Source organism: Lycium ferocissimum, chromosome 2 (genome assembly GCF_029784015.1).
Source record: "Lycium ferocissimum isolate CSIRO_LF1 chromosome 2, AGI_CSIRO_Lferr_CH_V1, whole genome shotgun sequence".
NCBI lineage: Eukaryota > Viridiplantae > Streptophyta > Magnoliopsida > Solanales > Solanaceae > Lycium > Lycium ferocissimum.
The window spans coordinates 38,042,055-38,062,597 of record NC_081343.1 but is presented as its reverse complement, the minus strand read 5'-3'; the positions used below and the strand labels follow the sequence as shown (position 1 = coordinate 38,062,597).

Sequence of the window (20,543 nt, the reverse complement as noted above, 5' to 3'; positions counted from 1 at the left end):
TCGTCGTATAAGGGACTTAGTACAATCATATCATTGAGCATCATTGGCTTAATAGCTTCTCGAGTTAAGATCATTAGAAAGTATCATGGACTCATAAGAGATGAACAATTGGCCAAAGGACCATGCCTTATGAAAGAAGGGTTAGCCTTACATACCTTTTCGTGCAACTATTCTATCACTTGAGCGTTCTTCTTCAAAGCTCACGTTCTACCTTCATTGAAGTGCATACTCATATTAGATGATGGATAGCGTTTAGCGTTCATGACTAATTCTAGAGAAAATCGGACAGCATCTCCTTTATTTATACTACCTCCCTCGTATTACATATCAACTCCCAAACATCAACAATAACATTCACAATATCATCACAATAGCCTTTAGTCATTTACATTACCCTTACTTCACAATTCACTTCAATTTTCTACATTCACAGTCGTAACTCGACAATACGTTAATTCACATACAATGTCGATTTCCATACTCTCAATATCATTCATAACGTGATCATATTCATAACGCATCAAGAATCATATCTCATTCCACACGTTTACTCAAAAGTGATACTATTCAGCCATGCATGGCCCATTTCTTATACTCCTATGTAATCCAAGTGTTTCATCTTCCAAATACTTTAAACGACATGGAAACATCATAAAACTTACCTTAGAGGGTGTTGGATTGAACTTCGGGTGCAAATATCCCACTTGAGCAAAACCCTAGATTTTCCCTTACTTGGATTCTTGCTTTGGATGAACTTTAATGGGTTTCTTATACTTGATTCACTTGGTTTGATGAAGTTGAACACTAATTTACTTGAAAACTTGTGGGAGAAGTGTGGAGAGATGTTTTAGAGAGAAGGGAGTGAAAGATGAAAATAAATGAAATAAACTTGAATCCTCATTAAATACAACATTCTGTCCCGACTCGGATATACGGACCAACATACGGTCCGTATAATTTTCACGGGCCGTATGTCTGGACCGTATATTTGGTCCGTAGAGTCATGCCATTTTGGGCTGAAACTACGGCCGGACATACGGCTCGTATCTTTATACGGCCAAGAAGATGTCGCCGTATAATGCCCAAAGGTTCCGATCTTGTTCTCGACTCGTTTTGATCTCCAATCCTTATGGAACCTTCTTGGCACTTATCTAACACCTCAATACCAATCTAAGGGACGTTATAACTCTTCTTCATAATCTCTTTAAGTCACCATTAACTCGTTACTCATGGATTCCTTCCGATACTTATCGTAAGCTTGGCCTTCTCTTGGCAATCTTTCTCGTCTAACGTCGAGTGTCTTTGAAATCTTACTTAAGGTCATCAAACGCTATTCCTTACTTATCTAGACATCGTATACCTCGTACTCTTCATTAGCCCATTCACTGTGCATCAACGGAAAATTTTTCGAGGTGTAACATTCCCGACCTTACGTCACTCCGATAAAGAGCACTTTTATTTGGGCTTTCATGCATGCTACGTATACTATGTATGTATATGATATGTATATTTATATAGGGGACATGGGGAGGTGAGGCGCTATAGACGCATAGCCCCCGATCAGCTGGTATCTTATGATATCATCCCGGACGCGGGATGCCCGGACGCGAGCTATATGGGTGATGGATCGGGTCGTACGTTCCACGACAATATATATTGATATATGGATCAGGCTGCACGTTCCGCAGCAATACATGATATGATGATATTTTACGAGTATGCACGCATGACCTCACCAAGAGGCAAGCGCACCCCGTTATCTTCTTATCTTTATTTTATCTTCTTGTTCCCTTGTTATATTATGAAGCATTACATACTCGCACATTGTTTCGTACCGACATCCTTTTTTGGATGCCGTGCTCATGCCCACAGTAGGGGGGGGGGGGGGGGAGACGACCAGCCTTCCCAGTGAGCCGCATCGGCTTGCAGTGAGCACTTCCATAGACCGGAGGTGCCGTTTCTGATATTTTCTTTTGTGCATATACTTGGGCATGGCGTGGTCCTGTCCCGTCTTCATGATTTCAGAGTTTCATTTAGAGGCTCGTAGATACTCGTATGTGGGTAGTAGATGTTATGTGACCCTCGATGTATATTTTATACATTATTCTTTTGCTGCCGCGAGGGCTTATGCATATATATATATGAGTACATGCTTTATAGAGTTTATGTGTGTACAGGTTAAGACGATAGTAGTGTGAGGTGTGGTGCTTGGTTGTCAGCTTCGGGTGCCCGTCATGGCCCACTAGGCGGGTCGTGACAAAAAAGGTCAAGCATTCTTCGGGAACAAACCCCTCCGCTATTGAAGCTTTTGGATTAGATCGATTACGAACAAAGCCTTTATACTTACACATGTTTCTCTCAGTGGGATACATCCAACGAAGATGATTTGGACACCCCAACTTAGTTTCATCTACCAAATGGGTGGGCAAATATTCCATTATGTAAAAGTTGGAGGAAAAATCTTTTCAAGCTGACATTCTATTTCTTTGATTTCAGCTTGCATAGCCTCGAGATCTCTTGGCCTTTTAACCTTACTACATATGGCTTTAAAGAACTTCCCTAACCTAATCAAGGCTAACGAAACATTCTTGGGCAACACTTTCCGAACCGCAACCTGGATCAAGTAATGCATTATAAAATGAGCATCATGGCTCTTGTACCTAGATATTTTCATCTCTTCCACTTGCACACGTCGTGATATGTTTGAGGCACACCCTTTTGGCAATTTGGTATTTTTTAAAACAGTGCAAAACAACTTTTTTTCTTCTGGTTTCATGAAGAAACAAGCTTTAGCCAAAGAAACTTTTCCATTTATATTATCTTTTATTAGTTGAAGCTCCTTCCGTATCCCCATTTCTTGCAAGTCATAGCGAGAATTAATGTGATCCTTTGACTTTCCAAGTGTATCCAATAAAGTCCCAAGCAAACTATCACATATATTTTTCTCGATATGCATCACATCTAGATTATGCCTCAACTTATTATGCACCCAATATGGTAATTCAAAAAAGGATAGATCTTTCCTTCCATGGTCCCTCATTGTTTTGAGGTATTTTCTTTTGGCCCTTTCCAAAAAAATTATTGAAATCACGCAACTTTTCAAACACTTCTATGCCTGACAAGGGTGTGGGTGCAGGTCTATGATCCTTCTTACCATCAAATGATTTCTTGTCTCTTCGAAATGGATGATCAGGAGGGAAAAATGCCCGATGACCTAAGTAACAAATCTTACGACTATGTTTGAGATATAGAGAGCATGTGTTATAGTTACAAGTGGGGCATGCCAATCTCCCCTTGGTGCTCCATCCGGAAAGCATTGCTAGCGCTGGAAAATCACTAACTGTCCACAATAAGGCTGCACGCATTTGAAATGTCTTGTTTGTATGAGCATCATATGTTTCTACCCCAAATTACCATAGTCCTTCAATTTAGCAATTAATGGTTGTAGGTACATATCGATATCCTTTCCTGGAGAGAATGGATTTGGAATGATCATTGACAACATTATGTAATCTGGCTTCATACAAATCTACGGTGATAAATTATAATTCATCAACATAAGAGGCCAAAGTGCTGTGGGAAATGCTCATGGTTCGGAACGGGTTGAAACCATCACTTGAAAGACCCAATCTAACATTACGAGGATCTGCCGAGAAGTTTGGATGCAAAGAATCAAAATCCTTCCAAGCTTCTCCATCAGCAGTATGTCTTATATTCCCATCTTTGGGTCGTTCAGAAGCATGCCATCTCATTGCAACAACTATTTCAGAACACATAAATATTCTCCGAAGCCTAGGCTTCAAAGGGAAGTACCTTAAAACTTTCGCAGGAATTTTAGAGCTTGCATTCACCGAGCCAACACCAACATTTTTCCATCTAGAAGATCCATATACAAAGAAATTATCTACCTTCGCATTGTCATTCCAAAATAGCATGAAATCGTTAGGGCATGCATGTATTTCATCATAACCAAGACCCAAATCTTTTATTATGTTTTTAGCCTTATGGAAAGACTCAGGTAGTTGAGCGAAGGGAAATGCCTCTTTTAGCAAGTCTAACATATCTGAAAAGGCTACATTACTCAACCTATGCAGGCATTTAAGCAAGTATAACCGAATGGTGTAACTCAGCTTGGTGAATTTCTCACACCCAGGATATAACTCTTGTTTCTCTTCCTCCAATAATTTAAAAAATCTCTTTGTCTCTTCAGATAGACCCTCTCTCACTCCTTCATGCCCTAAGTCACCCTCTGCATTTCTAAATGTATCATGAAGCAGTCCATCAATATCATCCTGCATGTTAGAATCTTCATCATTATTCCTTGAAAGTGGTGTATTCCTTGAGGAAAATCCTTCCCCGTGATAAATTCATTTGTTGTATCCATCTGCAAATCCATTTACAACCAAGTGACCCTCCACCACATTTCTATAATGCCAATAACGATTAATGCACTTTTACGCAAGGGCATAATATTTCATTTCCTTTAGAAGCTCGTTCAAACGCCTTGTCAAGAAAATCATTCACTCCACTCACATACTCGTTGGTGCTTCTTCTAAGGCTCATCCAACTTTTATCAATATTATCCATTGAAATCCTATGTGACACAAGAAAATAAAAAAGAAAAGGTTTATGGTAAACTGTGATAAATAAAAGGCAATAATGTTCAAATAAACAATCATATCTCAATATGTACACGGAAATCATGCAGTTTAAAATTTACAGCAAGCACAAAAAGTTAAAATATATTTTTCACTAAAAATATAAAAAGATGAAATTAGAGCATCCAATAACCAAACTTAGCAGAAAGCATCTAGCAAATAATTATAATTAACCTTTCTTTTTTTCTTTTCTCATAAAGCATCTAAAAGATTATTTAACCTAACTTAGCAGACAGTCTCTGGCTAAAATGTCATAATGTAGTAGCTACTCTTTTTAAAAAATGTTAAAGACTAGAAGAATTTCATAGTTTTGCTTAGTATAATAAACTAACATCAAGGATAAAGGACTGCTCTGTTAAATAAAATACACATGCAGCTATTACAATCCTTGTTAGGAATATCATGTCGTCTGTTCATATATATATATATATAGAACCTAGCAAATAACTGAGAGACTACACAAATAACATCACTGCTCACTTTTTTCATAGGTGATATCAATAGAATTGTGAAATTGTATTTAGTTATAGTATAAAAATGCACCCAATAAAAAAGGAACTAAAATAAAAATTAGCACAAGCAAGCATATCAAAACCTTAAAAGAAAAAACTCTCTTTTTCCTGTTAGCCAATACCATTGAATTTTTTTCACATCATCAACAAGAAATCAATAGGTCAAGCAATTATATGACAATATATATGCTTATTTTCATATTGCAGTTGACTTATTATAAATTTTAGGATCTAGAATTGCAATAATCTGCACTATATGAACTTTTTTATTTGGACGGGAGCACAACATTTCATAAACTTTTTTCCTATATCTTCCACTTGCCTATACTTAAAGATATTTCTTCATTTACTATTTGACTTGACGAAACTTTTTCGTTGGATTTAATCACATGAATATTGTTCCAAACTAAGGCTCAAGCTTAATGACTAGCTCAAAGAATATGTCACGAGGTGGTGCATTATTCCACTAATTGAAACCAACAATATTGTTCCTCTGTAACTATATTTACAAAGTAGAGCAGCAATAATCTGGCTTTTAACTAAATCTTTTCAAGCATTCAAAAGCACCAAAAGAAAATGGGAAAAAACCATGCCAAGAAAAAGAGACTACAAATTCTCTATATTTTATAGCCAGTTCCATTGTAATTTTTAATCACTCCCGATATTGTCGATTAGAATTAACTTTGTATACAGAAACTCCAAGAAGAAACAAGTTTAGATCCACACTACCCGCAGCTCAGACAACAGGAATCCAACATCAGGTCAATAAAATACACCGAAAAAGAATGAAATTGCAGAGGAACTGTTTAACACACAGATATGTGTATACCAATTTGACAGCTAGTAAACATGAAAAATCTTAATGAGTATTGTTTTCACCTCGACAAAGGCATTCCAGAACCAAGGTTTAGAGATCATATTTATAAAGCAAAATAGTTCAATTAAAGTTTGCAATCAAAACAAACTAGGAGTAGAAAAATTTAACCAAAAAAACACATCACATCAAACAATTCCATGATTGAATAAGGACAGTGAAGATTGAATCTTTAAATTATTCTAAATAAACCATTTGAAGTCATGATGTTCTAATCCAATCCACACATACACAATTCTTGAAAATGCCTAAGATATATTTTTATAAGGAAAACCAGAAACATAAAAGACCCAATATTCAGAAAACTCCCTTACCAATTCTTGGCAACTTCAGAGGGAGAAATCTTAAAAGCCACGTGAAGAAGATAGAGACATGAGACAAGGACAAATGAACATTGTTTTTGTCTGTCAAAAGGAACTATGAAAATGAAGGATATTTGATTTTAACATTAATTTAAGGTTTGAGAATTTCGTATAAGGCATGAAATAACCCACAAGCCCCAGCATGAGTAAGATTTACTAATATATTCAACTCAAAAGCATGTCAAAATCCATTTGTTCATATACCAGATAATTACATACTCCACACTGTACCAAATCTCAGATTTTTCTTTTGACAACTAAAATTGAGAAGAAAGTGAAATTGTAGAATCAAGCAAAGCAAAGACCCAACCAAAAAGCTTAAAAATTATCTCAAACCCACTTTAATAAAGAACCCAATTGAATAATTTGTTGAATACCAGCAAAGGAGTTCTAAAATGTTTCATGCAACAGTTTTTTTTAGCCTATATAGCAATTTTATGAACTTAGATTATATCTAATACACTATCCACACCTCAAAGATTAAAGAAAAGAGGAGAGATTGACGAAGAAACCCAAAAAAATTAGAAAAAAAAAAACTTACAATTTCTTGCCTAATGATTTCTCAACAAAGTCTTCTTAGATTTCTTAGAAAATCACTTCTTTGAACCATTCAACAACTTCAGCCCTAGAATTTAATTGAACCAAAAAATAATATAAACAAACAACTTCAACAATAGAATTTAACTGAACCAAATAATAATATAAATAAACAGAGAAGGTGAAAAGTTACTTCATCAAAGAAGATGAGTGAGAGAGGACGGTGGCAAAGTGAGGGCTTTGATGGAGAAAAGAAATTTGGTTTAGATGATTAGAAGAAACATGATTTTTGTTTTATGCCATATAAATCTATGAAATGAAATTAAAGTAAAAAGAAAATAATGATAAAAGGATTTTGGCGGGGAATGTGTAGAGGGAATTAAAACAGTCCCAATAGATAAAAAATTTCGTGAAGTGTTGCCACAGATAACATTAATAGCAACGGTTAATATAAATGTTGCAATAGATGTACCTACAACAACGGTTTTTGTACAGTGGAAATGGTTTGATTAGTAAACCGTATTGATAGCACCTTAACCTTTTGGCAACGGTTGGAACTGTTGCAATATACTGTCTATAGCAACGGTTGACAAAATGTTACAAATAATACCATTTCCGTAGGCTAATTTCTGGTAGTGCCCCCTTTTCCTTTTTACATTTTTTCACCTCATACAACAACAAAAGGATCCTTAACAATCCTCTTCAAATTCCTAACGTTAACTACAACTAGATAATGCCCTTTTTTGGCTAAAAATTTCAACACACTTTTGTGAGATTCAGTCTTGGTTTGTCTATTTCGGGCAAACAATTAATGCCCCTTTGTCTTCTTCTTCAACAAATGGTAATTTCTTTTTTTTCTTCAAATTTCTTTTGATGTCCACCCCCCCCCCCCCCCTCCATTTTTCAAGAAAAAAAAAAGATTCGAATTTTCAAAGGATTCGGATTGGAAAGGGAATTAAATACGAATTTTAATTTTGCAAAGTGTACCATATCGTTGAACTCTAAAAATTGGGACTTTTTGTTCTCTCATTTTTCATGATGGTTGAGAGGCCAAAAAATTGGTCTTTACACCTCAAAAGGGCTTTTGACAACCCCAAGAGCTTGAACGCTCAAAAAACTCGGCTAAGCCTTGAGTTTGGAGGAAGTTATTGCTCAAAGTTAAATTTAGGGTCTTTTCCAATTCGTCGGAATAGTTTATTTGGGTGAGAGGTGATCGACTCAATTCTCGTCGCCCCCGTTGCTGCTCGGTAAAAAGGTAATCTTCTTTAATATTTTGCTAGTTCTTTAGTTCTGTTTCGTTTTTTATCTGTTCATTTGGTTTAGTATTAGTTGATAAGTTTTGTTTTGTTTATGGTGTGTGCAAAGTATGTTTAAGTATTCTTAATGTCCCCATCCCATTTTTTTTTTTGAATGCCTTTTATGTTTTCAGCTTACTTAAGGTAGTTGAACTGAGTCATTAGGTGTAGCAATTCTTCTCTTCCTTGTTTAGTTCAGAAAAACTTTTTGTTTGGTTTCTGATTAGAGTTAGGTTTGCTCTTCATTCTGAATATTGCTTATGTCTTTAATATTGCTTGTCTTTAATTAAACAGTATGCGATTGCCTCGAAGTGTTTTGAACTGTTTGAATAGTTTTAGGTTTCCTTTAGTAGTTAAAAGTATACTTCCATAAGGTTATGTCTGTAGTTTTAAGGGCATAGCTGTTGATTTTGTTTGTTTGTAGATAGCTTAAAAGTAAAAATCTTGTTTGTGTAAGTGGATTTCGTCTTGTTTTTGTTTTGAATTGGTTTAGAGAGGTGAAATGATATGGTATTTATTCTAAGATGCATCTTTGTATGATTAAAAGTCATGAACTAGCTTATGTCCTTGCCAAGCCCCTCTATAATTAGCAAGTGTTTCATGAAGCTGAATCTAAATATGTGTTCCCGAGTTATTTTTAGAGTCCTGCACTTTCTACTCTATGTTGAACTTGTTGTGTGCTTAATCTCTTTGAATTTGTCATTATCCACTGCTTGTTTAATTCCTCTATGTTTAAATCTACTTGGCTTGTTGTCAATCTTAACTTGCTATCCTGAACTTAGCTTTGAGATTGTTTTATTTTAAGTGCAAAAGAGATTGAGATCCTGACTTTGTTTAAATTCACTTCTCAAAGGAAATCCTTTTTTTCTCTCAATATCAAAACCAACACTTCTTTTTAAATCTGATTGTCACGAACCTAATTGCCGATCGTGTGGGCACCTCCTTATTATCACTAGTAGGCGAACCCTTACGCATTGACTCATTAATCATTAGCCAATTTCAACTTCTTTTATCATTTATTAACAGCCAATGTGAATGAATAAATAAATATAACAAGTCATCATTAATAGATAATATAAGTGCGGAAGTCTTAACTATTACACCCCCAAAATCTGAAAGTCATCGTACAAGGACTCTAACCAACAATGTCTAAAGAATGAAGTATATCTCAAATATAATAACAAATAATGTCTAGAATGAAATTAGACATCTGGAAAGAGAGATCTTCAGGTGGCATGGCATGGGTAGAAGCTCACCCTCGGATCTGATCGAGCAAACTAGCTTCAAGCTAGAGATATACCCTGGATGAAATCTCTGTAACACAATCTGCACTAAAAAAGGAGTGTAGCAAGATAGTATCAGTACAAACACTATGTACCGGTAAGCATCATAGGCCGACTAAGATTAGTTCATGCATATAAGTATAAAATCAACAAGATAAACATGTATAGACACTTAATACTTAAATCCAAGTCACAAAATATCCCATAACAGTAGTCACAAATTTCAAACATTAAGCTTCTAAACTACAAGTCCGTCTAGTCTCAATAATCTCACCCGATAAGCATAAGTCCAAGTTCCGTCCCTATGTAGAGTCACTAATCCACAATTTAACTCAGTCAATGGTCATATTGATATCACAATAGGCATTCAACATTCATATCAAAATCAGAACCAAACGAGCATATAATAATGTAGAATAAAATGTAATGATGTGCAATGCCAAATATGATAATGTGCAATGCAATGCACTGGCCAATCACTCGAACTGTACACACATGCTAAATGATGTCATTGCTCAGTAGTCATGACCTGCAGGGGACCCATGGTGTCCATGTACCACTCATTCCGGATTCACTCCTTGGACCCGAGCATAAACCTTTGCTCCGGAACAAACCTCATACGCGGGCCATATCAATGTACCTCTCGTTTTCGGAACGAACCTCGGACTATGAGCTCACAACTAGGCCACATCCTCACCCCCGGTCAAATGTGTCTTTTCATATGTATAGTAACACTGTCACATCACTCTCAATGATCAATTCATCAAGTACCATGCATCAAATAGCATTACAAGTTCAACAAGAAGATTATATTAACTTCTTCACTAATTTCACATCACAACGTTTGTCTCAACGTACTCCAGTTTATTAGTATGTATGGACTATGAACAATTAGCAATATCAATGTCAAACACAAGGCATCATGCCACAAGTCTTCCGAACCATTTCCATCATGTATGAGTGTATGAATGCATAAATGAGTGTAAGCATGGTACATCAATGCAAACCAATACAGTGAAGGTACAAGTCACAAAGCCACAAGTCATATCAAGACTTGGATCAACTCAACCATGAAATAAATCATACAAACCGTCTCAACCAACATAAGAGTCTATGTCCCTCTTTACTTCCACATGTAGCAAGTACGCCTCACAACTAAGTCTTGTATCTCCAAGAAGCTCCACTTTTCTATATATTATCATCAACAACAATCATACATCAAGTTTTCACCTACGTATTGTCATAAGTTTATATCACAATTCAAGCCTAAACTCATTATCCTTCCTTTCTCCGATAATATGTGTCACAATAAGAGAGAACTGAGTACAACACGACAATTTAGGAAATAAGTCTAATCACAATAACAGGGAAACAAGCCACCATCAACAACAATCAACCTAATAGAAATCCATCCCGAATCACCACAGTATGAATACAACTACACCTCATATTCCAGTACATAACGTAATGGCGACGAGCCCACAAAATCAGAAGTCATACCAACCTAGCTATTATCCAACCAAAACACCATGTCTGAAGACCTAATCATACTTTCTCACATCAATTCTACACAATATATACGTTTCGCTAATCAAAGTCTAACTAAGTAACCTATAACTTACCTGGAATGCAGAACAGGAGCCACGAACTACTCCACACGAGCCTTCTATTTTTGAAGTGCCTCATAACGGTCAAACTCTAAAAATATGATGCTAAGTAAGCAACAAACCATGTATTTAAACAAGAACAACAATTTGGGGAAGAAGACCCACTTACTTCTATCCTTTTCAATGGATGAAACCATCTTTTAATGGTGAATTTATCATAACTTCTATCTCTACAATCACTAACCTTCAATCCATGAGTTTCTAATCAATTTTACCCTTTAAAACAGATTTTAGGACAAAGCTTCCATTTTTATTAGAACCTTAAGTCTCAACATGCAATTCCAACCATAAGAAATCAAATTCCCTTCCTAGAAAGTGATAATCTATACTCCTAGATAATTAATAAATAACAAAATTAACAACCCACCAGTTATTTAAGGGTTTACCAATTCTAAAGTTCTAGGATTTTCACCCACCATTGATGGACATTAAAATAATTATAGAACTTGAAGAAGAAAGGAAATGGAACAAATAAATATGGGGACTTACCCTCTAAGATGCTTTCACCAAAGAATGGAATGAATTTTACCTCTTTTTCTCTTGAAAACTGACTTTGGGGTCTTGGGGGTAATGGGAAGAGTTAAAATATAAAAATAGGGTATTCTCGCCCTGTCTTTGCCGTGCGTGGCCGGTCACCAAACCGTCAGTAGCGGTACCGCCATATAGCGGTCTTTTTGTCACTACAATGGGACCCGCCGGGAATGCCTTTTCGCACTAAAATGGTCATAACTCCCTCATAAAGAGGTGAAACACGACGATTCTTTTTGCTATGGCTTCGTAATTACGATACAGATCTAATGGTTCAAACCTCACTCAAAATAAAGGTCATTTGACCAATCTAGATCCATTTCTATCCACAGACCTACGACGAAAACATCGAATATAAGCGGGACAAAACCCAAACCCATCTGAAACTCTTCGGAACCTCACCAAAACTTGTGGACAAGTTCAAAATTATCATATTAACATGTTGTAAATTCCAAAATATTGACACGGGGTCATCCTAACCCGACACCGTGGTCAACTCTAACTAGGTAACTTAACTAGCTTCTCCATCAATGATTTAATTTACACTCGAACCTTGCGGAAACTAACCCAATGACTTTATTAAGTCATAGATCATACTAACGGGACTTGGAGAAGGGTCAACAAGTTTAAATGGGTCAAAACACTATAACGACCAAACGGGTCGTTACACTGATCTAAGTAGCTGTCCATCAAAGTTAGGTGTTTTAATTCTTTCTATAATTCTTGAGGTATTTCCCAATCAAATACTATTTTAAAGCATGTTTTTGTTTGAATATTATGACGCTTGTTATTTCATCCATGTCATGACCTTTCTTTTTTAATCACAGCATAACTTAACCTAGAGACCTCTGTCACGCCCCGAACCATGGCCTGAGCGAAACACGACACTCGGTGCCTTACTACATGTGACCGAGCGAACTACATGGCTTGCTGAATCATTATGAGACGTATCATAAGCGGAATAAGACATGAATGCATAGAGAGCCTTTGTAAAACATAGTAAGTCATAATATTAAATAGAAATACTTGTTTAAATCATGAATGCGGATAATATCATAAATGAGCCAAAATGGCTAACCGACTTTGAAAGTCTGACATAACATAACTGATTTGTCTAGTCTATGAAACCTCTATCATGAGTCTGATTCGAAAACATACTTGCTGGGACAAGGCCCCCAGCATACCTTAAATACATAGCTAATCATAAAATAAAGAGTTGACTAAACCCCGAATGAGATGGGGCTCACCAATAAGCTGATAAGTCTGAAGTCCTGCTGAGCAAGTGCGCGTCGTCCGTAACCGAACCGCGCGTGAAATGCAATCCCCCGGGCAAATAAAAGGGGACGTCAGCACATTGAATGTACTGGTATGTAAAGCAACTGAATGAAGAACATGGAACATGGAAATAACATGATAAGAACTGAAACCGGAACTGAGACGTGATCATGGACATAAGTACATATATATATATATATATATATATATATATATATATATATATATATATATATATATATAAAACATGCGTAAAACATTATAAGTAGGGAGAGCAATAAATATAACCAACAACATGGTCTGGTACTTGCGTCCTACCAGCAGAACACTCAGTCCTTGCCAGGGATATGAGATTTAATAATAATATGAAAGGATCCAATCATTATGAGAAATCGCCCTAAACATGGGTGGGCGATCCTCATTCTATGGTGGCTACGTAGTTTTAGGCTATCTGAGCCTTCTCGGTAATTAATTAGTGCAGCTCCCCAAAAAAACATGAACATGGAAAATAGGTGGCACTTGCTGCCCATGGTTTTCATAATCATAACTTGCATGTACATGGATATTATTCATAGTATTCTTGCATGAAAACTTGTAAAACATGTAGAGTAGTTCTTGAAAATAATATAATAATCCATAAACTTGCATGTAAAAACCCATGGAATGCAAAGTATGGGTTTTCATAGATTACGGACAGATTCTCAATAATCATAATGAAATATCAAGAACTCAATGAAGAATTAATAATAATTCAATACATAATATAATCATGGGACATGGACCTAGGGTTATCATGAACATGGTTAAAAACCCTAGTTTTCGTAAGGCTTCATACTTTTATGGAAGAAGAGGCGTGGGGAAGAACAATGATGTTTTCACACGTAGATAGTAACCCAACATACCTTAATCTCTCCAAAAACTTGAGAAAAGTCTGAATCTTGAAGAAGAATTCCAAAATCTTTGAATTTAAAACCTTAAGAAGAGTTTTCACCATTTTTCGTAGCTACTGTTCATAGCTCAAACCACACTTCTCCGGACCTCTAAATCCGATCTCCACCGTTCATATTTCACAACTGTATATTGTGACCACTCAGTTACATTTTGGGCTCGATCCAACGGTTAAATTATTGGAAATGGCCAATTGAATATGACTGATCGGAATAAAAGTCTACATAAAATACTAGGATTTTCTCAAACTCTTTACAACTCTTGATTTTATAGGGTAACGAGATGGTTGGATTTATTCCAGTGTTTAGCAACAATGAAATCTTGTAGAATGCAAAAGTTCTTGATTAAAATATTTATCTTGGAGGAAGCCTTAGGAAACTAGATTGCAAACCAAACTCTTGAAGGTTTCTTGATTTTTCTTGATTGCAAGAATGAGTTTCTTGCGGTTCTTGAAAGATTGAAGTGCCTAGGTTCTTTTGAGATGGAGGTGGAGAGATAAAGAATAGTCTCTTAGGATTTAGAATAGTGTTATGGACGTTTTTACTTCATAAAATAATAAAATAAGGAGTCCCAATTTTGGTAAGAAAAGGCTCAAAACGTAACCCAAAATCTGAAATTTTGCTCCAACCAGCATTAGTAAAATAGGCATAACTGTTAGCACAGATCTCTGTTTGAGCTCCACCAGATACCGTTGGAAATATATTGCAAAGGTCTACAACTTTCACGTTTTAGGTTTTCTCTAGTTCTCAATGAATAAGGGGGTTACGGGTGCCCGAAGAAGGCTTGTCGACTATTTTTACAAAACGCACAAACTTTATGTTTTTCCGCTAAAACTCTAACGATATAAGTCTAACCTTTGTTGTAAGATATGGGATGTTACAACCTCTTGATATGTTCCTCTTGATCTGTTTTAGATGTGATCAAGTCTTGACTATGTCTTGACCTTTTCAAAAGATATAAGAAATGGTTAATTTATTTTAAAAATCTGAGCATCTCCCATGAGCCAAATTATTTAGTTGTCAACTCTTTTGAGACCCTTTACTGCTTCAATTTGGACCTTTTGCTCATCGTAAGTTCTTGTATATTGGGAACTAAAATTGTGGGTAATCCTGCTTTAGTCATTGATGTCCAGTTGTTGTTGTTTGCGTTTTTTTTTATTTTTTATGGGAATTAAATCTAAAACTTGAGTGATGACTTAAGCCATTTAAAACAAACCATACTGCTCCTTTAAAAGACCTGCCACCCTCAATCTCTATCAAAATACAATCAAAAGATATTCACCTCTTGACAAGAATTGAGTTATATTTTAAATGTGTTTTCCCAGCCAAGGTATTACTGTCACAATTTTTAAGTTAGTTGTTTCTAAATTGTTCTTTGTTTTTTATTTTCGGTTTCCTGTTTATGATATGATTAATGACCAGTTATAGCTTGACATGAGTTTGAGTGAATAGGACAATGAGGTATGTCACTCCGAAATAAATAGTGACTCAATTTAGCTGAGTCCTTCATTTAAAAGCAGAATATTAGTTTTCATGACTCTTCTCAAGAATAATATGATTCCGAACCACAACTGCGTGACATTTATGTTCTGTTTGACAAGGAAATAATTCTGTTCGATCTTTATGAAGCATCATCTATTACGTTTTTTTTTTTAATCAAGTGAGTTTGTAAATATGCAATTGATTATGAGACTGTGTCTACGAGAGTTTATCACTTTAGAATTCATATAAATTCAAAACCAAATTCGGACAGCATGTTTATAAAGTATTTATTAGTTACGTTGAATAAACAACTTTGTTTTAGACTCATGCAGAGGTTCCAGTTCTATTAAGGTAATGTCATAGGGTCATACTTTCATAAATTAGTAGTTGAGTTTGTGATATTTAAAATAACAGACCATCTTGTTTGATATTATCTTGTTAGAACTCCATATATTTCTTGATACTCATTCTATTACCCTACCTTTTCTTTGCATGATCTGGGGGGTTACCAAATACTAAATGACCTGGAGTCGTTTCAATGAAATACTACATATCGATACAAGTTGTTGCTGTTTCTTTTAAGAGTCAGTCACGTTTGATGACTGGATATTGCAATATGAGAGGGCCCGTAGCTGGAGCAAACAAATGTTGTCTTTTATGTCCTTTGTGTTGCATTTTGAGAGTGTCAATTGCTGCATTTTGGCAAAAAATATAGTTGCATTTTGAGGGCAAACAGTGCCGCATTTAAGCCAAGCTATTGTAGCCCTTGGAGCCATTTTACTGTCGTGTTTTGGGGCCAAAACATTGACATATCTACTGCGTCTTTAAGGCCATCTGTTTCTTCCTTTAAAGGCAAATCGTTGTTGTATTTTGGGTAGCTTTGAGGCCATAGCCTCCGTGTTTTTAAGACCACTGCTCTGCTGCATTTCTGGCCATTTGTTGTTTATTTCGAGGCTAAAGGTTGCTGTTTTTATGGCCATGTGGTGTTGTATTCTAAGGACAAAAAACTGCTACATTTCTGGCCATTTGTTGTTGTATTTTCAAGTCATGGCTGCTGCATTTTGAGCAATCTGCTGCTAAACTTTAAGGCAAACAAAGTGCTTTATTCTGAGCCGAGTTGCTCCTACACTTCAAGGCAAGCAGATGCTGCAATTTGAGCCAAAGTTCCGCCACACTATAAGATTAAAAAGATGTTTTAGCTTTCTGTTTGGGGCATTTCTGAAATAGGCGTTACTGGTTTCATAAGAACAGATTGCTGCACTTGTGATAAAGCTGATTTGAACATGATACTACTTTTGGGCCGATGAAAAAAATTTAATTTGAGGCCATGCCTTGTCCGGAAAGGTTATCCCTCGGTTTAGGTGTTGATGATCTCATAGTAGCATCACGAGGTAGGAACGAACATGCGTTTGGCGAGGCAACTAGAATGACCACTAGTCTGCAACCAAGACATGTTTCAGATTCCTTTCCCATATTCAAAAACATGAGTTTGAGCCTCCGTAATCAAAGTTCTCAAAGTTTGATACGAGTCCGAGGGATATTATTATTTTGTTCATAAATGTCACCCTATGGGATGGCGTATTATTTTGACTAACTACTTTTCCCTTCAATGTGCGAGGTACAAATAAGTGAATTTGTGGAGCAAAGCTTAAAGACGAATTAAGAGAGTCGGATGCTTAGAGCTTTGGAGTGTTGGAGCTTTAGACGAAGAACTAGAAAGAGCGTCGAAGATCTATTGGAATAGGATTGCTAAAAGATTTGGGGCCAAGGCCGAAAAGCTAAACTTTCTTTCCCTTCCCTTTATTATATGTTTACTTTGGTTTTTGTATGAACATGTAAAATACATTTATGTAGATATTGAAACCGTTATAAGTTGAAACCTGGGATTTAGGTAAACAATGTTTTGAATTGCACCCGAAAGTTAAATGAATTGAATTTATTTATTAAAAGTAAATAAATTGAAAAGTGTTTTATTATACAAGAAATGATTATCTTTAAAGTATATTGATTCGAAGAGTATGAAAAAGGACTTTTTGGAACTTATCGGACTTAAGGTAATTTTCAAACTTTTGGGGCTCGAAACCCAAACCTTAAGGCAAATAAAACAGAGAAATATACTTGAACCATAGTTTTGAGGATTAAGATGGATTTGGAGTAGTATATGGTTGAATAATGAGCTTCAATGGATCAATAAATAACAAGTAAACTCTTTTTCTCAACTTATGTGTATCAAAACCTATACTATTCTTATAGAGGAGATATACTCCATTTCGTTTCTTATATATAATAAATAAACTTACAGGGAATAAATCATGACATTAGGAATGAGTAGAAACTCTACTTGAGAGAAATCTTAAGTGTGTTTTGGTCCGGAAATGAAATGAATTGAACCCCTTATAACATTTTCCAAAAAGAAAACCAACTTTCCCTTTTGAGGGATGTTTTTTGCCACAAATAGCATGACAAGTTTTTGCAGAAAACAAAACATTTTAGCAAATAATCACATTAATCACACATTGAAGCTCGTAGGTCAACCGTATTCTACGGATCCGTAATATTAGGGTGCTTAAAACCTTTCCTAGGGGATCACCAGGACCCTTACCTCGAACTCTTGGTTTAAAAAGGATTTTTATTTGTTTGATAAACCCTTTTAACTCGGTTTTCCTAATTTTCCTTAATAAATTAGGTGGCGACTCTAAAACCATAAAATTCAAATTAGAGCACCAACAACTCGTAGTAGCTTTTATGCACCTGTGTAAAAGTGAACCGTAACAGACTTGTAGATATTTTTTCGGCTCCAAGTGCAGAGCCAAAGAGGACCAGGTCGACCATGGTCACCGTTCCTGAGGATTGCAGTTTTTTATCTCGCCCCGTGGGGGTGGCTAGTTATCTAAGACCTCTCATTTCAGATTCTGACAAAGATAAGATGGATGAACTCTCGTGGCAGTGCCTTCTAAACGAGGGTATGCATGCCGACAACCGAGTAAATATTCCTTCCTTGTCCTTCCAATAAGTTTAAACTTATTTGGTGTAGCTTTCGCTATTTGCCGATCTCTAACCTTGTTTATTTTATTCTTGCAGAGTGTCGTGCTTGTGAATGAAGGTTTCCTCTGAGCCCAGCACGAGATAGATGACTTACGGGCCTAGTTAGATACCCAGGGTCAAGAGACGGAGAAGTTCAAACTACTTTTGCAACAAAAAAAAGATCAACTGAGCCAAGTCATTGCTCCTCCAACTCTCCAAGCCAAGCTCGAAGCAGCTAAAAGAGAGAACCTCCGGTTGAAAACTGAGCTCGACGAAGCAGTCGAAATAAGCAAAGTCTTGGAAGAGGACAACAAAAATCTCAACCGAGGGAACGCCGAATATGCCACCAAACTTGGTGAGTTTGAAGCTACTATCACCCAATTGAGGGAGGGGCTTGATTCGGTCAAAGGCAAGGCTGCAAAACGGAGGAGAAGTTCAAGCAGCTCGAAGTAGAGAGGGCCACAGCGAAAGACAGGTTAAAGGTTGTTGAAGAAAAGGCCGAGAATCGAGCCCGAATCTGTGACGAGCTCAAGAGTGAGCTCGAGGCCTCTCTCCGAGCCAATGATGCACTTCAAGCCGAGCTGGCAGCTTCTAACGAGGTTTGGGTCACTTTGAGTGATATGAAGTCCGAACTGGAGAAAAAAATTAAAGAAAGCTTAGGCCCACCTGGAGGAAGCCCACAAAGAAATTGAGGCTATCGAGGATCGTTCCACTATTCTAGTTGAACACGAGAAGTGAAAGTCTCGAAGGTGTACACTTGAGGCGGTTCATCAGGGTATTGAAGACATCCCTGCTTGTTTAACCGACGCAAAAATGATCGAGGATAGGGCCAGGAAAGCACTCGAGGATAGCTCCGAGGAAGACCCTGAAGGGTCCGGCTCTGATGACTCGGGTTCTTCCTCGACAGAATAAATAGGGCTCGTAGGACCTTTGTTTTTGTTTTTGATCCTTGTGATTTTCACAAATGTAAAGCTTCGGCCCTTTATACTCTATATAAAATTCGTATGGGCTTTTTCCTTTTGCCAGTATTTTTCTCAATCTTTAAATCGGGTATAATTTATGATATTGTTTCGTATTGATGTTTGCTTCGTGAAAAGTCGCTGAGGTTCAACCTTAAGCTCTTAACAAATTTTCTCTTAGAAAATCGAGCCAACTTAACTTTTGAGTTTTGGGCTTTTATTTTATCCGGTTCCTATTTGACCCATAACTTATTGATGGCTTGTCCCCGGCAACCTTTTTATGCTTTATGAATTCGGACGTCTCATAATCACCTTGGGCATTTAAGTCAAGGTCTTTAATTATTCGACCCTCTTCCGACTGTTTGAATTCTTTGTAAGTTGGGCTTGGTTAATTATAACCTTAATGCCTTCGTCTATTTTGTGACGGCAGTCCCCAGTCGAGGGTAAAGTTCATAAAAGGATATATTTGAAGCGTACTTTTTGCCAAAGTATTTCATATTTCAAATATTCGTTTCGTACAAAAACTAAGGACTTCATCTAACCCCTTATGCTTTTTGCTGTAGCAACACTACCTGGGTTCGGTTCATTCGATCGTTTGGCCCTTACAACGAATCCTAATGCAGAAGGTTCAGTCAATACAAAAGAAAACAAAAATTGTTTCGACATTTACTTAATTTCTTACTTTGCTGCTTTGAGCTTTTCTCCGGTCTTGTTATTCCTGGCGAGGGTATCATAGTCCCCTAGTGTCTGCTCGTGAAGCATGAATGGAGAAACACTATACGAAAACGATGTTGAATACCCAGTCCCCAGTACTTAGCTGGTCTTCGAGTTCACGACACTTAGTCTCATTCTTCAAAACTAAGGTGACGCGTTGTACTTGTTGCCTCGTTAAAAACCTTTCTGGAAAGCCCACTTTGGGATAAAATTGAGCTAAGGAAAAAAGTGCAACACGTGTTTTCAGACCTAATTCTAACATCTTCGAATTCTACTCCGGTTTCGCCCTGCAAAGAAAAGGGTTTGAGAATTATAAAAATTCACAAAGGTTTAGTGGATCGTACCTTAGCAATAATATTTCTTCAAGTGTGTTACTTTCCAATTGTTGTGTAGCTGTTGGCCATCTCCAGTTTCCAATTGGTATGA

The 20,543-nt window shown here is 36.6% G+C and overlaps 1 long non-coding RNA gene across 1 annotated transcript; it reads left to right on the top strand.

Moving 5' to 3' along the window:
• Positions 1–7,975: 7,975 nt before the first annotated feature.
• On the top strand, positions 7,976–19,523 carry LOC132036342 (uncharacterized). The gene is made up of 2 exons (XR_009409567.1): positions 7,976–8,198; positions 18,572–19,523. It is a non-coding gene; the product is annotated as an uncharacterized LOC132036342 (long non-coding RNA).
• Positions 19,524–20,543: the final 1,020 nt, after the last annotated feature.